The sequence below is a fragment of the Panthera pardus genome, unplaced genomic scaffold, assembly GCF_024362965.1.
Source record: "Panthera pardus isolate Hobbes unplaced genomic scaffold, ASM2436296v1 HiC_scaffold_6, whole genome shotgun sequence".
NCBI lineage: Eukaryota > Metazoa > Chordata > Mammalia > Carnivora > Felidae > Panthera > Panthera pardus.
In genome coordinates, this window is record NW_026526991.1 from 140,914,468 (window position 1) to 140,935,906 (window position 21,439).

At 43.2% G+C, this 21,439-nt stretch overlaps 1 protein-coding gene across 11 annotated transcripts in view; it reads right to left on the minus strand.

Moving 5' to 3' along the window:
- ZMYND11 (zinc finger MYND-type containing 11) overlaps positions 1-16,958 on the minus strand; it is a 133,210-nt gene extending 116,252 nt beyond the window's left edge. For 7 of the 11 annotated variants that reach the window (XM_053895540.1, XM_053895539.1, XM_053895538.1 and 4 more), the window contains exon 1: positions 16,014-16,151. The gene's annotated coding sequence lies outside the window, so the exon portion shown is untranslated. Of the gene's footprint in view, positions 1-15,628; positions 15,742-16,013; positions 16,152-16,434; positions 16,692-16,723 lie in introns of those variants that run through there. The other 4 variants (XM_053895531.1, XM_053895530.1, XM_053895529.1 and 1 more) reach the window with 4 other exon arrangements.
- Positions 16,959-21,439: the final 4,481 nt, after the last annotated feature.

Below are 21,439 nucleotides of genomic sequence, written 5' to 3' on the forward strand. Positions count from 1 at the left end.
CCACAGATTTTAAATCTTAATGCTTATTTTTGAGACAGAGGGAGAGAGAGCACAAGGGCAAGTGGAGGAGGGGCAGAGAGAGAGGGAGACACGGATTCTGAAGCAGGCTCCATGACCTGAGCCGAAGTCAGACGCTTAACCAGCTGAGCTACCCAGGCACCCCCTGCCATGTATTTTAAATCTAAATTACTTTCCTCAAGTTCCCAAGACCTAGGTATCAAACGCTCAATACTGTACATAGTAGCTGATCCTTAATAACAGAAAATAACAATTAATTATAAAATTCAGTTTAAGAAAACTTAAAACTCTTTATAATATCCTCTTCTACCACCAAAAAATATCAAAGAAATGTCAGATTATATACTGCCAAGTTTCAAATATCAATGAAAAGATCTGTACCTACATAACCTAAAATATTAATATGAAGGTATTTTTTGTTTGTATTCCTAATCTGACTCAAATTACTTTGTGCTTTTACTAGGTAGGTACTCGGAGTCATGTGCTGGATAGTGATGAAAATGCAGACCATACTATGCTGTCTCTCAAAAGAATATAATCCACCAATCTACCTCCAAATGTGTGGTTTTCACACTATCTAAACGTGACAGCACTAGTTGTTTTTTCTTTCTAATTTAAATAAGTCTTTAAGCTAAAGTATGTATTATATCTGATTATATTTATCTTAAGAAATTAATCACCTGACAAGGAAAAAAGCTTTTCCAAAGAGTTACTGTTACAGGACTCATAAGTAAAACAACTAAAATACAAAAACAGTTTATCCTTATTAAAAACAAGACATGTAAGAACTGTTGAGTCATGATATTGTACACCTGAAACTAATAGAACACTGTATGTTAACTATACTGGAACTTAAAATAATTAAAAACAAGATGTATAAATCTTCCAAATAAGTATGATTTTTTTTTATGTTTTTAATTTATTTTTGAGAAAGTGTACAGGGAAGGGGCAGAGAGAGAAGGAGGCAGAGGATCTGAAGTGGGCTGTGAGCTGTCAGCACACAGCCCGACGCGGGGCTCAAACCCATGAACCATGAGATCACGACCTGAGCTTGTCAGCTGCTTAACTGACTGAGCCACCCAGGTGCCCCTGATGATGATTTTTTTTTAAGCACTAAAATTTCCTTAAAGCAAGGTGACTGGCAATCAAACATCTATCAGACACAGTCTAGCTGCTTAGACAGCATGTGGAGATAGCAAACACGTTTCCCTAATAATCCAGGGTCGTCACCATGCACAGAGACACCTACCTACCTACCTCGGGGTGTCACAGAGCAGGCGTCTATGCTGTGGGGCTCTTAGCAGAATCCCTGACGTCTACCCACTAGACGCCAATAATTTCTCCTAAGGCATGACAGTCAAAAATGTCCCAGGTCTCCAGACATTGCCACATGTCCTGTGGTGAGCTCATGTTGCAAATCAGACATGTTTTACATATGTGCGCTTGACTTTTGTTAATTTTCTATCTCCTCCCTTACTGTTCACCACTGACCCACTAACCTCTTCCCAGTATGCATGTTTCTTAAAAGATGCACTTTTCCTTTAAAAGCTGTTTCAAATATCCACCAAATATCAGACCACCACCCTGATGACAGATGGTTTCCCAGGGTCATGCTGTAAGAGGGTAGGAGTTCTCCTCTAAATAAAGGGTATGAGTTTTTAGATTTCTAACCACTATGGATATCAGTTAGCCTCTCTAGATTTTTGGTCTTTTCATTCTTTTTTAAGTTCTCTCTGTATGCCCAACATGAGGCTCGAACTCACACTCCCAAGATCAACAGCCACACGTTCCAACGACCCTTGTTTTCATTTTCAATCAAAAACAAAAGTGCAAAAATTGTATCCTGTCTTATTGTGCTTTTCTTACGATTGCCACGGAGGCCAAATAGGTCTTCCTTTTTTTAACATGTGTAACCCTTTTCTACACAAGTGCTCATCTGTGTTCTCTGCAGATAAAACTACTAGGAAAAGATGTCCAATTAAAGGAAGTCAAAACAAGAGGAATTTTCTCATATTTCACTTGTAGCCATGAACTTTCAGGTAAAAATAAAAGATACAAACATGAAACGAACATAAAAACCCTGACACAGAAAGACTTCAGATACCTACCTATGGCAGATTCTCATCATTTGTAGAACTCACACGTGTGAACTCCCCTCTTGCTGAAATCCGTACCTGTGGCCGCAGTCACTCAGGACAGGACACTTTCCCAGCTCCCATTCCGCCTCCTGTTCCAGCCCAGACAGTAAACAGTGCCCTTTCTGCGGTCTACTTAATGCATGGTTTTTGCATTTCTGCGCGCTGTTGGTGATCTCCCAGCTTGAACAGTCTAAGCGAGGGCTCCTGAGCACAGCAGGCTGTGGCTGCCTCATGGAGAGGGTGCACGTGTCAGGTAGGCCTCATTCAGGCAGCCGGTCACAGGGCTGTCCCTAACAACTCACCTGCCCCGTCACCCAGAACCAGGCAGGAGAAGTGCGCCCACTCGTGCCTGAGGCTACTCCAGAAAGTGCTACGGTAACATCCACGGTGCTCAAAAGATGGAAAAGCAGCTGCGTTCATGGATCCAGGAGGTGATAACAGATCAAAAAGTGTAGTGGACGGCATTGTTCTGAGGTGAAAGTCCAAGAAATTTACAGTCCAGTTACCTGGGGTCAAGAAAACGCTAGACCCTCCTCAGGTAGTGCTGGCTGCCTGCCATGTTTCAAAAAGTGACACCATATGAAAAAAGGTTAAATTTGCCTGCATATACTGGCTTGTTTTATAAGGATTTTAGCAAATGACACTGTAGAACAGAAATGGCATTTCGGGTTACAAAAACGTGAGCAGAGGGCTAGCAGGAACGTAACCCTGGGTTTTTCCCTCAGAAGCAAAGGATCAATGTTGGTGAATTCCCTGTCTGTGGTGACCTGACATAACATTACTGTGAATAAAAAGATGGACTATAATTATAATGTAATCTTTACTTTTCAGAGGTTTTAAATAGTCATTTTTGTAACATGATAAAGAGAACATCCTGCAAACCATTTTAAGCAGGGAGATGAAGAAAACCAAAGCTTTTATGAGCTTTCCAGTTAGATATACAGCCAAGGCTGATCACTGCCACCATGGCAGAGTATTCCCTGTCCTATAACTCACTCATAACATTATTTCCTAACAAGTCAGTTAAAATGACATGATCACGGTCTTTCAGGAACTTAAAAAACTATGAACAGGGTCATAATGTTTGTGTCGAGAATTATTTTTTGAAGCCATTATTTACAACACAGCAACCATACCAGCCCATGCTAAGTTAGCCAAAAGGCGTTGTTTCTCAAATATTTTTTTCCAAGAGGAATCTGTCATAATTTGCAGATTGTACACTGGTAAACATCAACTTTGAAGGACACATAACAATTCTGTACTTCAGAAGCGACAGAGTATGAACTATTTAGGTACACATCAGCACTATGCTAAGGAGTTCAACAGCAGAGGGACAACAGGAAGGTCCATGTCATCCGCTGTAGAGAGCTTATACTACAGGTAACACCTATCGCTTAATAAATGTTTGAATGAAGGGTCACCTCGGTGGCTCAGTCAGTTAAGCATCCAACTCGGTTTCAGCTCGGGTCATTATCTCACAGTTCCTGGGTTTGAGCCCCATGTCAGGCTCTGCATTGATAGTGTGGAGCCTGCTTGGGATTCTCTCTCTCCAGCCCTCCCTGACTTGCTAGCACACGCTCTTTCTCTCAAAATAAACTTTAAAACAAATAAATCTTTGAAGGAATTTAATCGGTTTATATAGACCTCTCTTTCTTCCTAATACGTTTGCCTATAAAATATCATCTCTTTAATGCATGAAATTAGACCAAACTTTGCAGGTGAACTTTTCCACTGTGTAGATTCTGATTACATGAGACTCAATGAGAATTTTTTAAAACCCTTGGGGCGCCTGGGTGCCTCAGTCAGCTAAGTGTCCGACTTCGGCTCAGGTCATCATCTCCCAGTTCATGAGTTCGAGCCCCACATCGGGCTGTGTGCTGACAGCTCAGAGCCTGGAGCCTGTTTCAGATTCTGTCTCTCTCTCTCTGCTTCTCCCTGGCTCTGTCTCTCTCTCAAAAATAAACATTAAAAAAAAAATTTTAAACCCTCAATTATTTAGCAGTCCACTTAAGGATATTTTACTCTCATGAAGGAGCAAATCTTATTTTACTGTACGTGAATTTTATTATAATGAATGACAAGAGGAGAACTAAGAAGTTATGGGACCATTTTGCAGCTCACAGATCGCAAACACACAAAGCAGGGGGAGACAGTGGCACGCGGGCTCCCGGCACGGCACGCACTCTTGCAACAGCGGCAAACATCGAGAAAAGAATGCATTTCAGCTGACATCTAACCTCTGAGCAGGCCTGGGTAATACACATTCTTGTCTTGTTTTTTATATTGAATTGATGTAATAAACATATCAAAGCTTATAATATCTTTGAATTCCATGTTTTATTACATCTTCCAGAAACTATGAAATCTTAACCACTACCTTACACATAGCAAAGCATATGGCAACAGAGGACACAGACAACAACAGACACTGATGAGCACTTTCCACAGCTGAAGTGCCAAATACCCGTTATTTTAATACAACCTCTGTTCCTGAAGTACTCTCAGTTTTAGTTTGGTTAAAATGTGTTTCCTGCAACCCTGAAGAAAGGTGTCAAAAAAGGTTTGGTCTCATTCACATTTCTGGCCTGTGCTTAGTAACTCCTAGGCCACTGTGTTAAGAAGGATTTTAACCTGTAAACTTACAGGTTATTGGGAACGAGGGGGAGGGGAGGCAGTCCCCAGGAAACTACAAGAAGCATGTAATTATTAACTGTGGTTAATGAAGGCACATTGTTTTCTAAAATAATCCCATCACATCAGCATTAGAAATGGCTGCAGCCAGACATGCCCAGGGGGCTCCATCAGTGGAGTGTGTGCAGCTCTTGATCTCAGGAACCTCTTGATCTTAGGGACTGAGTTCAAGGCCTACATTGTACATACTTTAAAAAAAAAAAAAAAAGTATGGGGCGCCTGGGTGGTTCAGTCGGGTGAGCATCCGACTTCGGCTGAGGTCATGATCTCGTGGTCTGTGATCGAGCCCTACGTCAGGCTCTGTGCTGAGGGCTCAGAGCCTGGAGCCTGCTTTGGATTCTGTGTCTCCCTCTCTCTCTGCCCCTCCCCCGCTCTTGCTCCATCTCTCTCGCTGTCAAAAATAAACATTAAAAAATACTAAAAAAAAAAGTATGGAAGCACTTTGGAAGAGGTTGTGGTCCCTCATCTCTCCCTGAAGAAGTGACATTTAACCCAAAGCCTCCGGACATTTAAACTTAGCCAGCAAGGCTGAAGCAAAGAGTAGCATCAAAGGTGGTACTGTGTGCATGAGCCAGACTGCAGGGAGGAGCTTCATAAGCCATTATGAAGGATTCGAGACTATAACGTAAGACACTGGGAAGTCACTGAAGAATTGTCCAGCCGAAGAAAGCGATTAGTTCCCCAACAGCTTTTTGGCTCGGAGGGTTATTCAGTATCAGTCATAGTAATTCCACCCTCCTCACTTCTACTTCTAGGACAGATGCCCTTGCCCCTAAAAAACAGCCTCCTCCTTCTCTGAGTATCAGTAGTTCTAGACGTGATGCAGCCATCTTGCAACCATGAGGGGCACTAGTCTCAGAATAAAGCTGCTGCTGGGGGCAGGGGTGACTGCACAAGGGAAAGACAGGCCTCCAAGCTGCTGACAGGATGACCCACAGTCCGTCCTATCCCTGGACTTCCAGTGTGAGCCACGGTCTTCTCCGAGTTTGAACTGAAAGCATCTAAGCTGATACAGTAACTACCACCATGTTGATGATAACAGACCATGAACAGGGATGAGACTCTGGAGGGAGCCAGGCAGGAAAAGAACAGGGTTCCGAGGGCAGAGCACAGGGGCACCTCACGCTCACTTCTAGGCAGAAGAGCATCTCGGGGGTGCAGGGGTGGCTCAGTCGGTTGAGCGTCTGCCTCCTGATTGCGGCTCAGATCCTGATCCCAGGGTTGTGGGATTGAGCACAGTCTCCCTCTAAAATCAAGAGGAGAAAGAGAAGAAAGGGCAGCAGCATCTGGCAAACACAGAAGCAGCAGTCAGAAGTGCTCAAGAGAAGCTCAAGAGTGTGGCATTTCAGAAACCAAGGAGGGGATGGTCAACCGTGCCTCACAACCACAGAATGAAGCCCGACAGGTCACGTCACCGTGACCTCGCTGGAGCAGCTTCAATCACCCGATGGTGGAGGACACTGGACCAGAAGAAGTGGAGAAACGAAGGGGGAAACGGTTCTTTTGACGGGTGCTCAGAAAGGTTAGTACAGGAGAAAAGAAAACCAGAGCAGGTGTGCAGTTCAGCACGATGTCTGCTGCTCTGTGTTATTCTGTGATGGTGGGAGATGTCACATGTGTCTGACAGCAGGTGAGAGGCTTCTGGAGGGCAGATGTGCAGGGCACAGGTGAAGAGGACGGCAGGTGCAGCATGTTACTTCCCACACAAGCCTGCTCTCGCCCAGGAGAAAGGGCTCTAGTAAGTCCGGACAGAAAGTGGAAAATGAGCTCAGCTGAGAAATCCAGCAGGATTTAGAGCCCAGATGGTGGTGTAGTGCCTACAGTACGCAGGCAGTCTTGCCTACCTCCACGTGCCATGTACAGCACCATACCAGGAATTATACCAAAATCTCCGTCAGGGTTCTCAGGTCAAGGAACTGGCAAGACGATTATGGGGTAAAGTTTAAATAAAAACAAGCAACAGAATACGAACCAGCTGAGGCTAATGCAGTTCAACTGAGGGACAAACCACTGACGGCTGGCAGTAAGGTGGAGAAGACGAGACTCGGCGGAGAACGTAAATGCCCACAAACTGTCAAGTAAATTTTGAGTTGACTTCACCATTGGCAGTGGAATGAGGAAGTGAAAGGTGGATACCCAACCAAAGGTTACAAACTATTATTAATATTAACCAATATACTTGCTCACTGAAAACAAGCAAAACAAAAACAAAAACCCACTGTTGGAAGGATAAACAATTACTGGCTAAAGAAGTTTTACATAAAGCACAGCAGGGCATAAGAGTGGACTCCAAAATTTCCTGAATGACAGGGTTGTTGTAGTCCCCAGGGGAGAAAGTGAAGGACACGTTCACAGAGACTTCCGTGCACTGCCTGGTAACAGATTCCAGGCCTCAGCGCAGGGAAGAGACCAGAAGCAGAGCCTCCCGCCACCCGGGGTCCAGGACACGGAGGGCAGATGCTGCAACAGCCAGCGTTCAGTTCAGCATTTCACTTGAAAGAATTCAGATTTTTCTCAATTACTTCCTATAAATCAAACTTCCTGTGATCCCGCTCCTATTATTTACAGTATTTAGAATCATTCTAGGAAGCGGCACCTCTACTGAAGAACAAACACTGACTCCCGGTCCTACACCCGTCTAACATCCCCACTCTATTCTTCAAGGTGAAACTCTAGAAGACGATGCTATTTAAAATACAATTCATATGAAGTTGGTTAGAAACCACTCACAAAATATCTTAGGCCTTCTAACCAACTTCGAATCAATAGCATGATACAAAGATTTTATTCCTGTAAAGCCTAGGATATTTTGTAAGTGGTGTCTTTGTAACACTAGCTTGCAAGGGGCTATGTTCTAACATTTTTCATGTCAACATCTCCATTTTGCTCTCTATGGTCCATATTAAGAATTGAGGTAGAAAATACCAGTTCACTAACACCAAACATTATTGAACACTCACAGGGTAATACTGACGTGGGTGCTACTAGACTTTTACCTGGGACTTGACAGTCTCAATTTGTCCTAAGGTACAGTATTCAATCTAGTAAATATTAAAACTTACTAGTTTGATGAAGGTTATTTATATACCATTGTACCAGAGAGCCATGGTTGGATTGACTATGGGCACTCAGCAGAACTTACTTTCTTTGGCTGTGAATAAATGGGATACAACTGTTTTATTCTAAATTGTAGTTGAAAGAAACTGAGATAAGATTAAAAGTGCTATTGCTGGTACTACAAAAACATTACTAAATTGGTTAGTTCTTCTGTCTACAACAGATATTTCAAGAGAATCCTTTTAAATTTAAATGGTTGACATTGATGTGGTCACTGATGTGATGTATGTTGAGAAGGAATATTAATTTCAACAATCACCTTGCAACAATATCATCATGGAGAGACCTGACTGCCTGAGGTCCGCCTATGGAAAATATATGTACTTTTACTTTAGTCAAATTACTTTTCAGCGTCTGATTTCTTAATTTTATGTATTTGAAATCTTGTGAATTAAGAATATCTATAAATATATAGATATTTAAAACTTTATGATAATAAATGTAATTCAGCAACACGATTCAGCAATTTTCTTTTCAGGGGCGCCTGGGTGGCTCAGTCGGTTAAGCATCTGACTTTGGCTCAGGTCATGATCTCACGGTTCATGAGTTTGAGCCCCACATTAGGCTCTGTGCTGACAGCCCAGAACCTAGAGCTTGTTTCGAATTCTGTATCTCCCTCTCTCTCTCTGCCCCTTCCCTGCTCACACTCTCTCGGTCTCTTGACAATAAATAAATATTTTTTAAAAAAATTTATTTTCAGAACAAGATAGTTAGGTACATCAAATTTATATATTACTTTGTAATGGTAAAGGCTCTAAAAAAATTTAAGCTACTTCAATTCTATACCTCCTTTTTTCCCCACAGGACACACAAGAGAATGTGATGTTATATTAACCCTCTGTGTGAATTTTTGCCTTATTAAACATTGTGCCTCATTTTATTAAAAGTGTTCTCTTGGGGGAAAAAATGCAATTCTAACAACAGCAATTTAATAATTGCTTTTGAACATATCTGGTACTCTAAAACTGAGAAAATTATTTATAGGTAAGAAAATATGACAACACACTCTAAAAGCTGTGTGTTGTCACATGATGTAGAACTAGAAAAAGCAGTAAGAAGCCGGGGACCAGTAGGAAATGAAGTGTGCACAGGGCTGCTTCCTCCCCATCTAAAAACCAGCTGCCGTGTACCCTGGCTTCTACAGAAGTAGGGAGCCAAGAGAAAGTCTAACTTTAAACTGGCTTCGTGGTTGTTCAGCTTCGTGGTTGTTTCAGGTTGTTCACCTGAAAATAATGGGGACTAGAAGCTAGTTCTAATAATCCTCAGAAAATAAAATTTAACTTTCAAATTATTCAAACAGAAGTTTCTTACCTGAAACAATCCAACATGACTAGAGATTACAAGAGACTTCTTAAAATTGTGTTAATACAGGTGTGCAGAGTAGTAACCTAAGAAGGTATTTCAAAAAAGAGAAAACAGGTTTTTGACATTACATATTAAATGTTTTAAAATATAAGAAATATGTAGAGGTACCTGGGTGGCTCAGTTAAGTATCTAATTTCGGCTGGGGCCATGATCTCACGGTTCGTGGGATCGAGCTCCGCATCAGGCTCTGGGCTGACAGCGTGGAAATCTGCTTGGGATTCTTTCCTTCTGTCTCTCTGCCCTTCCCCCACTTGTGTGCACGTGCACACTCTCTCCCCCTCTCTGCCTCTCTCTCAAAAATAAACTTAAAAAATAGGTTAAATTATAAGTACAATAGAAAAATAAATCACCTTAAACTTTATGTACTCTATAATTTAAAAAGACAACACCTCTAATGATAAATAAAATGCCTGAAAAATTAAATATGGTATCAGTGGAAATCCCAAATACATTAATCTCACTTGTTCCTACTGAAAGAATCGGGTAAAGGAGACGTGCTACATGTCAAAACCCAAAAATTAAGGACTTGATCTCCCAGACACCGTTTCTCAGGTGCATTTCTGAGATGGAAAAAAAATCAACAGGCAGATAAGAATCTACAAAAAAAACTAAAGAGTTCACAGCAGCTTTCAAGCCAACATGGTTTCCATGCTTACCCTTTCATTAAGCCTTCTTCCTAAAAATCTTTCTACAGCCATTAAATGGGAAAACCTTGTTTAATATCCCACTCTAACATCCCTTCTGACGAGTATCAAGATGGTCTGGATCTGTGCAGGCTACAACTCCATTCATCTAGGTCTCTCTTCACCATATGGTTCTCATATTACTTTATTTTAGATAATAGTAAACACCTACTGAATTCTGAAGCCTCAGTACTTACAGCTACTTCCAAGAAATTAGCTACTTCCATCCAAACTGAACTTATTTAGCAAAGGGAATGCTAAAAGCTTCCTCAAGACAATGACTTTTCCCTCTCATATAGCAAGAACACTCTATTGTTGGAGTGAATTCTGAAAATTCTCAGACATTTCTCTTCTATATGTAAGTATTAAAATGAAGATTGTAAGTTGGCCCCAACACCTGCACCAAGTTATCTTCATAGTGTGACTGCCAATAGTGACAGCAAGACAATGAGCCAATCATTGATGCCTGCTCTCAGATTACTAGCTGTCATTTACCAGAGAGATTGGAATTAACCAGAACTTTGCATTTGGAAAGTTCTGATTACCAGGAGGTACCTAACAGTCCTTTCTTCCCACCTCCTACTTTTTGTAAGGAGAGTAGGCATAGTGTTAAATTCTTTTATTACTCTGTGCTTTTTCAGGATTATAAATGTACATTTGGTGGATGAAGGTATAACAGTAAAAAGAGCCCAGTAGTTGGTAGGTTTTAGGGAAACAGCAGCCAAATAGAGTATAAGTGTGGCAGTCATACACTTGAACTCAAAACCCATTTGATCATGTATGCTGTGTGACCTCTGGCACTGGTACTTAACCCACTGGGTCCAGCTGTCTCCTTGTAAGTCACAGGGTACTTACAACTGTACTGTAGCAATGTAATTTATCATATAATCATACCGTAATAACACTTCTCTCCTTGTGCTGTAGCGAAGACCGAACCAGAGTATAACTGCCTAGTAAAGTAGGTGTTCACTAAGTGACACCTTAAGAAAACGGTGCTGCCACAAGCATGGTGTAGATGATAGGACCTTGTTTTCTAAAATTGTTTTTTTTAACGTTTATTTGTTTTTGAGACAGAGAGAGACAGAGCATGAACAGGGGACGGTCAGAGAGAGGGAGACACAGAATCTGAAACAGGCTCCAGGCTCTGAGCTGTCGGCACAGAGCCCGACGCGGGGCTCGAACTCACGGACCGCGAGATCATGACCTGAGCCGAAGTCGGACGCCCAACCGACTGAGCCACCCAGGCGCCCCAGAACCTTGCTTTCTAAAACTGCCTGGAAGGTGAACTTCTCAAAGGACCTAATGTCAATACACAGCAAATTAAAATATATCTATGACAGATTCTCCTGCTATAAATCCCTGTATCTTCCTGATTAAAAAAAAACAACAACAAAAACAAAAAACTTAGCATTTTTTAATCCCAATTGTGAGAATTAGCATTAGGTGACTAACTTTCCACAAATCCATTGGAAATTTTGAATATTTTTGTGTTTACATGATACATGCCTACCTAGGTAAGAAGATTCTTCCCTCGTTATATTTTAAATTTACTTAGCATGTAAGCATATCAAACTGGGGAAAATATTAAAATTTTTAAGCGGGTCTACCTTTCACTAAATACTTAGATAATATCTGAAGAACATAAAAAAGTATTAATCACAACAAAGTTGTTTTTAAAAATCCTCATGTGATGAACATAATAAAATCACAAAGTTACAAATCAGAATAAATCTGAAATCAGTGTTAAAACCTCAAAAGTAATCTTAACTCAAATGCAATATACTATTCCACAGCACCTATCCTTACTTTCTTCTGTCACCTTTCACTTGCTTCAGTAATTGTTACCTAGCAAGTGTCTAAAACATAAAGAACAATGTTTATGTTTCCATAAAGAACAATGTTTAATGAACGAGATATTAAAACATTCTACCTATTGTCAGAACATACAACATTTTAATGTAATCTTATGAAACAGTAATTATGGAGTAATGTGAACTACAAAAGCATTTATTTAAAACAAAGTTAGGTAACCTACTATATTTAAATATTACTCAGTTTACAAAATAAATAAAACACCACACAAGTTTTCATCAATACACATTTTTCCAATATAATGTGATCTGCGAGATATATTCCTCTCAACACTGAAGAACAGAGGAGTCCTAGGATGCCTGAAAAATGTGGACTTAACAGTATCCCGTTACCTTTGTAATTTCTTCAAATTCACGTAAAATTAGGCAAACATTTAACCTTTTACTACTGAATAGAAAATATAATACAATGAAAGACTAAATGTCTAAATGTTTATTAGTTCCACATAGATTAGTTGTAAAATTGAGGTAAATAAGTATCTAACAATATACTAAATGTCCCTACTAAATAATGAACTACTACACAAATACTTTTTAACGTCCAAGTAAACATAGACTATTTACACTTGTAAATAACTTTCACATTAAGTATAATACAGCATTTTCACAATAAACCACTTTTTAAGAATTTTCTGCCTGAAAAATTATTCATAACAGGCACACACATGTGCGATAAGATCTTTCCTTACGGCGGTTCGACATGTTTAAAATAATACAGCTAAGACTTGACTACTCAAAAAGACCATACTCTTGGGTATTTAGATTTGGATTGTTCTCTCCCTCCCATTAAGCTTCGTTTGTATCACTTTACCTCCTCTCACAGGGATCCTCAAACTTAGGTTCTACAGAGCACATTCTCTCACAAAACTCCTCGTTTGCCCACTTCTTGTTAAAGAGCCTACGCTGGAATGGGGTGTGGGAGGAGGTGGTGGGGCCTCTCATCTTAAAACAAAGACTGCTGTGCTGTGGGATTTCTAAAAGTGGAACAGCATATGTAAAGGACTTTGCACAATGGCTAAGACTCAATGAATATACACCATTTGGTTCATATTATTATGGTATTCATTTATGTGATGAGCTTGTAGATACCAAATGTTTCAAAAATCAAGACCAAAACCACTGATGATACAGAGAACCTTTAGATCACTAATGACTGTCACGAAATCACTGCACCAAAGCAGATTTGTTTTTTAAATTTTGACGCCACCACAAAAAGAGTAACTTAAAGTTACTGCTCAATACATACAGGTAAAAATTAAACTCAATTATTTTTTACTTGTCAAAATTCTAGTAAAGATATTGGTGAAGGTTATGAATTCCTCTTCCAAAGGAAGAGATGACAAGCAGTTATTCTTTATTCAGAAAGTCCTTCTGCTTCAAGTAAATATAAAACATACGACCTGAAGCAGTTACAGACAGGGTGACAGATGTGAGAAAAGAGAAAATGATTCACTGATTACCAACAGTTACAACAAGACCTCACACCGTGTACTTCAGCTACCCAGACTCTTCATCAAAGATACAGAAGTCAGGATAGGTGGGTGCCAGGCACGGGGGGAGGCAGGTAGGGAGTCAGTGTTTGTATGACTGGATTTTAAGTTTTACAAAATGAAAAGAACTCTGGAGATGGACAGTGGTGATGGCTGCACAATAGTGTGAATTTAATATCACCAGACTATACACTTTAAAATTAAGATGATAAATTTTGTTATGTATACTTTACCAGTAAAAAAAAAAAAAGAGTAAAAGCAAAAAAAAGTAATGATGAAAAGACCCTTAACACTGCTTCAAGTAAATGAACCACAAGGACTACAACAAACAAATGCTTATTTTCCAACTTTCTGAAATGACTAAAGTTGAAAATACAGATTCCGAGGTGCACAACACCACAAATCGGTAAACAAGACACATGTGAGCACGATGTGCTGTAATTTCAGAGCTTCTCTCCTGTACACATGAGTTTAAATTATTAGCCTGAATTTTACTCAACTGAACTGAATTAGTCTAATCACTATTAGACTATTGTGCACCCATAGGTCTATGAGGTAGGTACAATTACTATCATTCCTGTATTCCAGATGGGGAAACTGAGACCAGGCATGGTAAGTGTAATTAATTTGCCTGCTGTTACTTTGACAGAGGAGATTCAGACCCAAGTCATCTGGCTCAGGGATCATTTTGCTATGCCACCTCTCTGATCTAAATGACCAAAAAAAAAAAAAAAATCTAATCACCCTATTAAAAAAAGTTCAGTGTTAAGTCCAAGTTAAGGTTTTCAAACAGTGAAAAGTGTTTAGCTATCATAAGGCAAAGTCTGACCATTAACTCCATTTTTTTTTTTCCAGATACACCCTCTTTACCTAAATGACATTTACTATGTAGAATTTAATGGATGGATAGTAAAGGAAGGTAAAGGAAATAGGACGCCAAAGGTTTAGGTCTTTAAGCAATATGAAGGCAGCATCTGATACCTCTATTACAAAAGCCGGAATTCTTCATTAACTTAAAATCTCAAGGTATGCCAAAATGCATGGGTGTCTCTATTACAGTGCTCGTGAGAGAATTACCTGAACAACCCCTAAGGAAAAAGGGGTAGAGTTAGGAAAGAGTTTACATAAACACGTGTCAATTCAAGGAAATCGGAAAAAAGACACCCCACTCCAAGTACCAACATAACCAGGTCCCAGGAATATTCAGCATGAGCTCAGAAGCGAAAATTAACATTTTAAGTGATCGTTCTCTGTAAATCGTTTACAGGTGTATTTAAACACGTTGCAACAGGTAACTGCAGAAATAAATTGCCCACTTTACAGAATGTGAAAGGGAGATTCAGTTTTCTCATGAACATCTATGGGGAGAAAGTACCATGTAAAAGACAGAAATCCTCTGTTAACCACAGGTAGAGTTAAGAAAAAAAAAATAAATTGATTCTCTCATAAACACATCCCACATCTCCTACTCTTTGAATCTCTAGCCTAACCATCCTATAAAGAATCCACCAAAAATGACCATAACCAGCGCCAATTCGCCAAAGACGTGGAAAATAACATGCCTGTACAAAATTCATATTCTATCTAATTACTGTACAAATTAGAATTCAGAAAAACCAAAGGTGACAGTGCTTACCAGAAAGCAAACTTTTAAAGTACAACCAAGACTGTCTCCTCAATAACTTCCAACCTTTAGAGTCAATGACCCCAAAACCCGAAAAGGTTATGCATCCCACATTTAGTAAGCTACAACTACTTCATTTCTCACTTTAAAACAAAACAAGCCTTTTACTTTCTGCTTTTCAACAGACCAAATTCTTTTTAGGCAGGCTTACTGTAGGATGCAAAACACCGGATGAAGCGGACCTAAGGGCCCAGGACCTAAACCTCGGGGCACCCGTGGGTCCCTCCAACCTGCAGGCACCTGCCCTGAGCGCCCAGCCAGACCCGGGCCCAGGGCCCACGAACACCGCACCGCGGGTCGCACGGGGGTGGGGGTGGGGGGCGCGGGGGGCCGTCCACGTGGAAGCCGGGGTCCCGGGCGGGCCTGCAGTCGGCGGCCCCGCTCCGGACGCCGCGCCGAGGCCCGGGAGGACCTGTTGAGGAGACGGAGGCCTGGCGGCCGCCGAGGCTACCCCACAGAACGCGGACCCGGCCCCGCCTGGGTCCTCGGGGCCCGCCCTGCCCCGGCCGCGGCCGCCGCCCTCCAACAACGAGCCGCGACGGCCAGCGCGCCGCCGCCCTCCCCCACTCACAGGGCCGCGCATCCGCGGACCCCGGCCCGAGGGCCCCAGGCCTGGCCGCGCGGGAAGGGCCGGCCCGGCGGGCGGCGCTCACGCGACTCCCCGGCTTCCGGCCCGAGCAGGCCCTGCACGGTCCTCCTGCTGCGGCCCGCCCCTCCCGGACCCGCCGAGGGCGAGGGGGCGCGGGCGGGATCCCCGCAGGCCCCGCCGCCCCCGCCCGCCTGCACAAAGCCCGGCGGGCCACTCGGGGCGGTTCTCGGAGGGCGGGCGGCGAGCGCACCGCGCCGGCGGCCCGAGAGGCTGCAGCCGGGGCCGGGCTCCACAAAGCGACGGCGCCACCGCTCGGACGCCCCCGCCCGCGCCCCGCGCCCCGCGCCGCCGCGGCCGAGTCTCCCACCATTATGCTCCGGTCCTCGCCGCCGCCGCCGCCGCCGCCGCCGCCGCCGCGCCCGGCCCTCCCCCTCCGCGCCCGGCCCCGCCGCCGCCGCGCCGCCTCCTTCCCGCCGCCGCCGCCTCCCGGGCCCAGGCCTGCGGGGCGCGGGGGGGGGGGGGGGGGGAGGCTCCCCGCCTCCCGGCCTCCGCGCCGCCTCCGCGCCGCCTCCCCGCCCCGCCGCCGCCTTCCTGCCGGGCCTGCCCGCCGGCTTCGCGGGCCCGGCCTCCGCCTCCCCGGGCCCCCAGCTCCCCGCCGCCCTCCCCGACTCCGCGCTTCAGGGGCGCCATGTTGACAAGCCACCGCCGCGGACACCCGCGCGTTCCCGGCCGGGAAGGCGCGGCGGCCGGACCGGGAACTCGGGGGGCCCGCCGCCGCCCGCACTTACGGGGTCTCGGCGCCGCGCGGCAGGCCTGGGGGCGGGAAGTTGGGGCGCCGCCGCCGGGGAAAGTTTGCGTCCTGCGAGGCCGCGGCGCCGCTCACATGGCGGTGGGTGCGCGGGGCGGCCGCTCGCCCGGCCCGGCCTCCTCCACCTCCGCCCGCCCGCCCCCGGACTTTATTGTGTGGCCGGGCCGGGCGGGCCGCGCGGGGTGCGGGCCGCGCGGGGGAGCGGGCCGCGGGGTGCGGGCCGCGGGCTCCCTCCCGGCCGAGCCGGCGCCGCGCACGCCCACACCCACCTTCCCTCGGTCCTGTCCTCGGCGCCTGTCTCCGAATTTGCTTCAGCATATTCTTACATATCCACACATGCACTCGAGAGCAGCACACACGTGAAGGCTACGTACGTGCGGGCACGCGGGAGCCGGCGGCCCAGCGCACAAAGCGCCCGGCGCTCGCAGCATCGTCAGGCTCCGACCTGCGGGGCTGGGGGCGAGGCGGCCGCGTCTGCTCCGGTGGGCCGCGCGCCCGCAGGGCCGCCGGCTCCCGCAGGTCGGCAGATCCCGCGAACGTGCGGGCGAGGTCTTTCCAGCTCGGCCGTCAGAAACAATTGCTGGGAGGTGCTAGATTCCTCGTTCCAGGCGCGCACAGCCAGGACTGCGAGAGGAACAGGACCACCCGTTATCCACCTGGCTACACCCGTACAGGTGTAAGGAGAAGTATCTGTTTCAGTTTGTAATCCTACATCTAACCAGAGGAGATCCCAGTGGATGCTTTACTGAGACTCAGAGATAAACAGACTTTTACAGATTTCACATATTCTCCATAATGACCTTTCTCCGGTAGGACTTTGGAAGGAAGACCGACCTATCAGCCAAAATTTCTTACTCTGGTTCTCCTTGTACATATGTACTGAAAATCACTAGGAAGAGACCGTTCAAGAAATTTAAGGATTCTAATCCAATTTATCAATCTTCTTTCATACCTGGTCGCTAAGGCTAAGAATTTGGAAATGGGTAGTACTTGAATAGGTGTTCTATGATGCACACCACTCAAGGAAACAGTCTTTCCACACTCAACCCTGGATCTGATGCATCTCACAGAGTTTTTGGTTAGATCAAGAGATGTCACAAAATAATTTTAAATCATTTTTACAGATTAATATATGTCTTTATGATCCAGGAGAGGAATTAAATGGTGTCAGAAAAAAATCAAGTCATACCTGATATTTAAACACTGGCCCAGATATTCTAACAATGAACAGCTTTAAATCATCTTTTTTTTTTTTTTTTAAGTCATCTATAAAATAGAGGACTGCATGGTTCTGTGTATTTCCCGGAGGCTGCTCAAGTAAGACAAATTCATGTATGTGTAAAAAAGGAAGCTTACCTTTTAGGAAAGAAGTGACTGCATGATTCCACATTTTCCTCCAGTTAAATTGTTCAGGCATCTTTTCAGTGTTCATACTCAGATCTTATCTCTCATTCTATCTAATCTAAGTTAGTTTATCCTCAAATTCCCAAATAGTTTATCCCCAAACTCCAAATTTGGACAATTCCCCAAATTGCCTAGAATTTAGCCCTTGGTTCCATTTTCCCTTCAGAACAGTTTCATTTACCTCATTTTTCTCTCAGCTGAGTGAATATGGAGGAGGGGATATGGTCTGAGCCAATGGTTTGGTGTCAATAATTTAAGTTTGGGGGTGGGGGGAGGGAGTTGAGGAAGACCCAGAATACCAAAATAGTTATTTCCATACAACTCAGATTATACCATGAATTTACCATCTGACTGCAAAGAGAGGGCAAAGGTGTCAGAGAAGAGGGGAAAAGGAAGAGCAGCCAGCCATAAGGAGTGGTTTGCATCAACTAGGACATGTTTCAGAGATTTAGCACCTCCCAAGGAAGGACCCACAACAGGCCTAATCCTTCCCAAATCCTACCACCAGTTTCTACCCTTAACTAATACTTGACCTGATCAGCGTATTGCTTTGTCCAGCTTCTGCTTTAAGAAATATTATTTGAATAGAAAAGGCATACATTATCCAACAACTTAATGTGGAAATTTTGTCTCTTCAAAAAATACATCAAATTATATCCTTACCTTGCACTAAAAAAACCCAAATGACCTAAATGTCATTGTAAAAACTAAAAATCATTTTTCAATAGGTTCAAGAAACTATAGGTGGATATTTGTAATATTGAAGGTGAATAAGAATATGAGACCTAAAGCAGTGATTTTTATAAAAAAAAATGAGTAGTAAATTTGGCTGTATAAAAATTTATGAACCCTGTAAGTCCAAACCAAATACAGACCTACTTAATACGCCCATGGGAGCTACAACTTTTATACCTCTAAAGAGTTTCTCTAATATCCTCCTTCCTGCTTTGTTCACCTACGAGGACCAATTCCAATTTCTTGGGACTGGTAGGGTTGGGGCTACTTCACAGCTATAGCCTTGGGGTCTCCTGTTGAGTTCTTGCCTCAGAGTGTTCCCGGTTTGCTAGCATGTAGCAATAATGAGTCCAGGGAGGTGCTACTGAAATGCATTGCTTTTATTTATTTTGCCTTTTTCAACATAATAGTTTTGCATTAAAGATTGTTTTGCATTAAAGATTGACATATAAATATTGAGTACTGTATATACGCTTTCAGAACGTAGTCTTAAGTATATAATGCAGAATAACTAACTGTATGAAAAAGCTTCAGGAATGCAAATGAACAGCACAAAATAGAGAAACTGGTAAGTAGAAGTATTACATTGTGTTACCTTAAGTAATGTAAACGAGTGAAATAGACAGGTCTCAATGAGACTTGGTGTTTTTCATGAATGGGGACTCCAGAATGCATAGCATATATTTTGATTTAAAGTAATAGTAACTACATTTTCAACTTACAAGAATTTTTTTTCAATAACAGATTACCCTTGTAAGTGGAAAGACTGTGCAAGTAAAATTTAAAAAGCAAACAAACTGGTACTATATATATATGCAAGAAATGAGAACTAGGGTAATAGCTCTTAGATATAAAAAGCTACTTCACATCAGTAAGATATACACCAACATATAGGCACCTGGGTAGTTCAGTTGGTTGAGCATCAGACTTCAGCTCAGGTTATGATCTCACGGTTGGAGCCCCGAGTAGGGCTCTGTGCTGACAGCTCAGAGCCTGTGGAGCCTGTTTCGGATTCTGTGTCTCCCTCTCTCTCTGCCCCTTCCCCACTCATGCTCAGTCTCTCTCTCTCTCTCTCAAAAATAAATAAATATTGAAAAAATTAAATATATATGTATATATGTGTACCAACATTATCCTCCTCAAAGAAGGGACAAAAGCCACTGGTGATTTATAAAAGAAGAACTATAAACTATTAGCAAATATTGACCAATATTCAAATTAACAATAAAATGACAAAACAACACAACACTGCTTTTTTTCAAATGGCAGAATTCTTCAGTGGTCATATTATTGAGGGTGAGAGACATGGAGACTCATTCATCACTGAACTGACTTGTTATGAACTCTCTTGAGATTGCAAGAGCCTGAAAAATATTCCTGGCGTTGACCCCAGATATCCACATTTAGAAACCTATCATAAAGACTCTATTTGCGAGATAGGCAAAAATGTATGAACACATTGTTCATGTCTGTCCCTACTTAAAACCAACGATTTTCTGCTGCATTTTGAATAAAATCAAATCCTGTTCTTGGGGTTGCAAGGCCCAGCATTTTCTGGCACCTACTTAGCTCCTAAATTTAAATTCATTGTGCATTTCATTCCTGTCTTGTTGACCTTTGTCCCATCTCAGAATGGTACAGAGTTTGTACCTCCAGAAGGAGGGTCTTCTGGAGCATCTTTCTCCCATCTTCCTGGGGATAATCCTACTCATCAGGTATCTATCTGCTGGACTGTCACTTTTTCCAAAAGGACCTTCCAGATCCCCCAATTTAAATTGGCCTATTTTTCTATCTTAATGATATATTTACCTCAGTGTAAATATAGTGTTATTAGATTTAGTGTTTCCAGTCTGATGAGAGGATTGTTCTCCATAGAATACCCTGGCACCCAATAAATATGGTTAAATGGAAAAATGCCACAGATAAGATTGGTGATTTCATTGCACTTGATAGAACACTGTCAGGATATTACTGTTTTGCTTTCAAATAACATACTAGTGGTTCTGTTCATCAAGTATCATAGTCCTTCTTAACACATCTTAATTAAAACTACATGTTAATCAGATCATGTTGTACTTAGGTTGCTCGAGGGCTGTGAAGTAAAGAATCTTGTAAATGCAGGTCTCCCAAACTTTGAGAGGTCTATGTAATGTTCTCCCTGTCCATGGATGCCTGTGTGTGTTTGTGTGTATAACAGAACAAGTATGTATACCTGGGCTGATATTCTTGGAGCACATTAATATGTTTTCACCTTTGCATTTCCACGCACAAGGTCGTTTGTTAGCCCCCAGCACCTGCATACCTTGGAGGCCATTAGGATTGCCACAGCGCGAATGGACATAGAAGAAAAGTTAACACTAAGCTGCTTATTACTCCAAATAAGAAATTTTAATCTGCTGCAAGACAATAGGGCTGCAAGCATGGCTTTATTGAGAGAGAACATGATTCTCCAAGTTGTTTTTTCTCACTTTCAACATATTTAAGAACAGGTCTGGGGGAGCCTGGGTGGCTCAGTTGATTAAGAGTCAGACTTCAGCTCAGGTCATGACTTCCTGCTCGTGAGTTCGAGGCCCATGTAGGACTCTGTGCTGACAGCTCAGAGCTTGGAGGCTGCTTCTGATTCTGTGTCTCCTTCCTTCTCTCTGACCCTCCCCAACTCACACTCTGTCTCTCTCCCCTTCAAAATTAAATAAACATTAAAAAACAAAAAAAGAACAGGTCTGGCATAGTGGACCACTGAATCTCACCACCTAGGGTGGGGGCTGGGAGAGAAACCAAGGGAGAGAGGAGTCAGGTTGTGGGTGGTGGGGTATGAAATGGCCTGGGGCGAGGCACTTTTTCCAAAT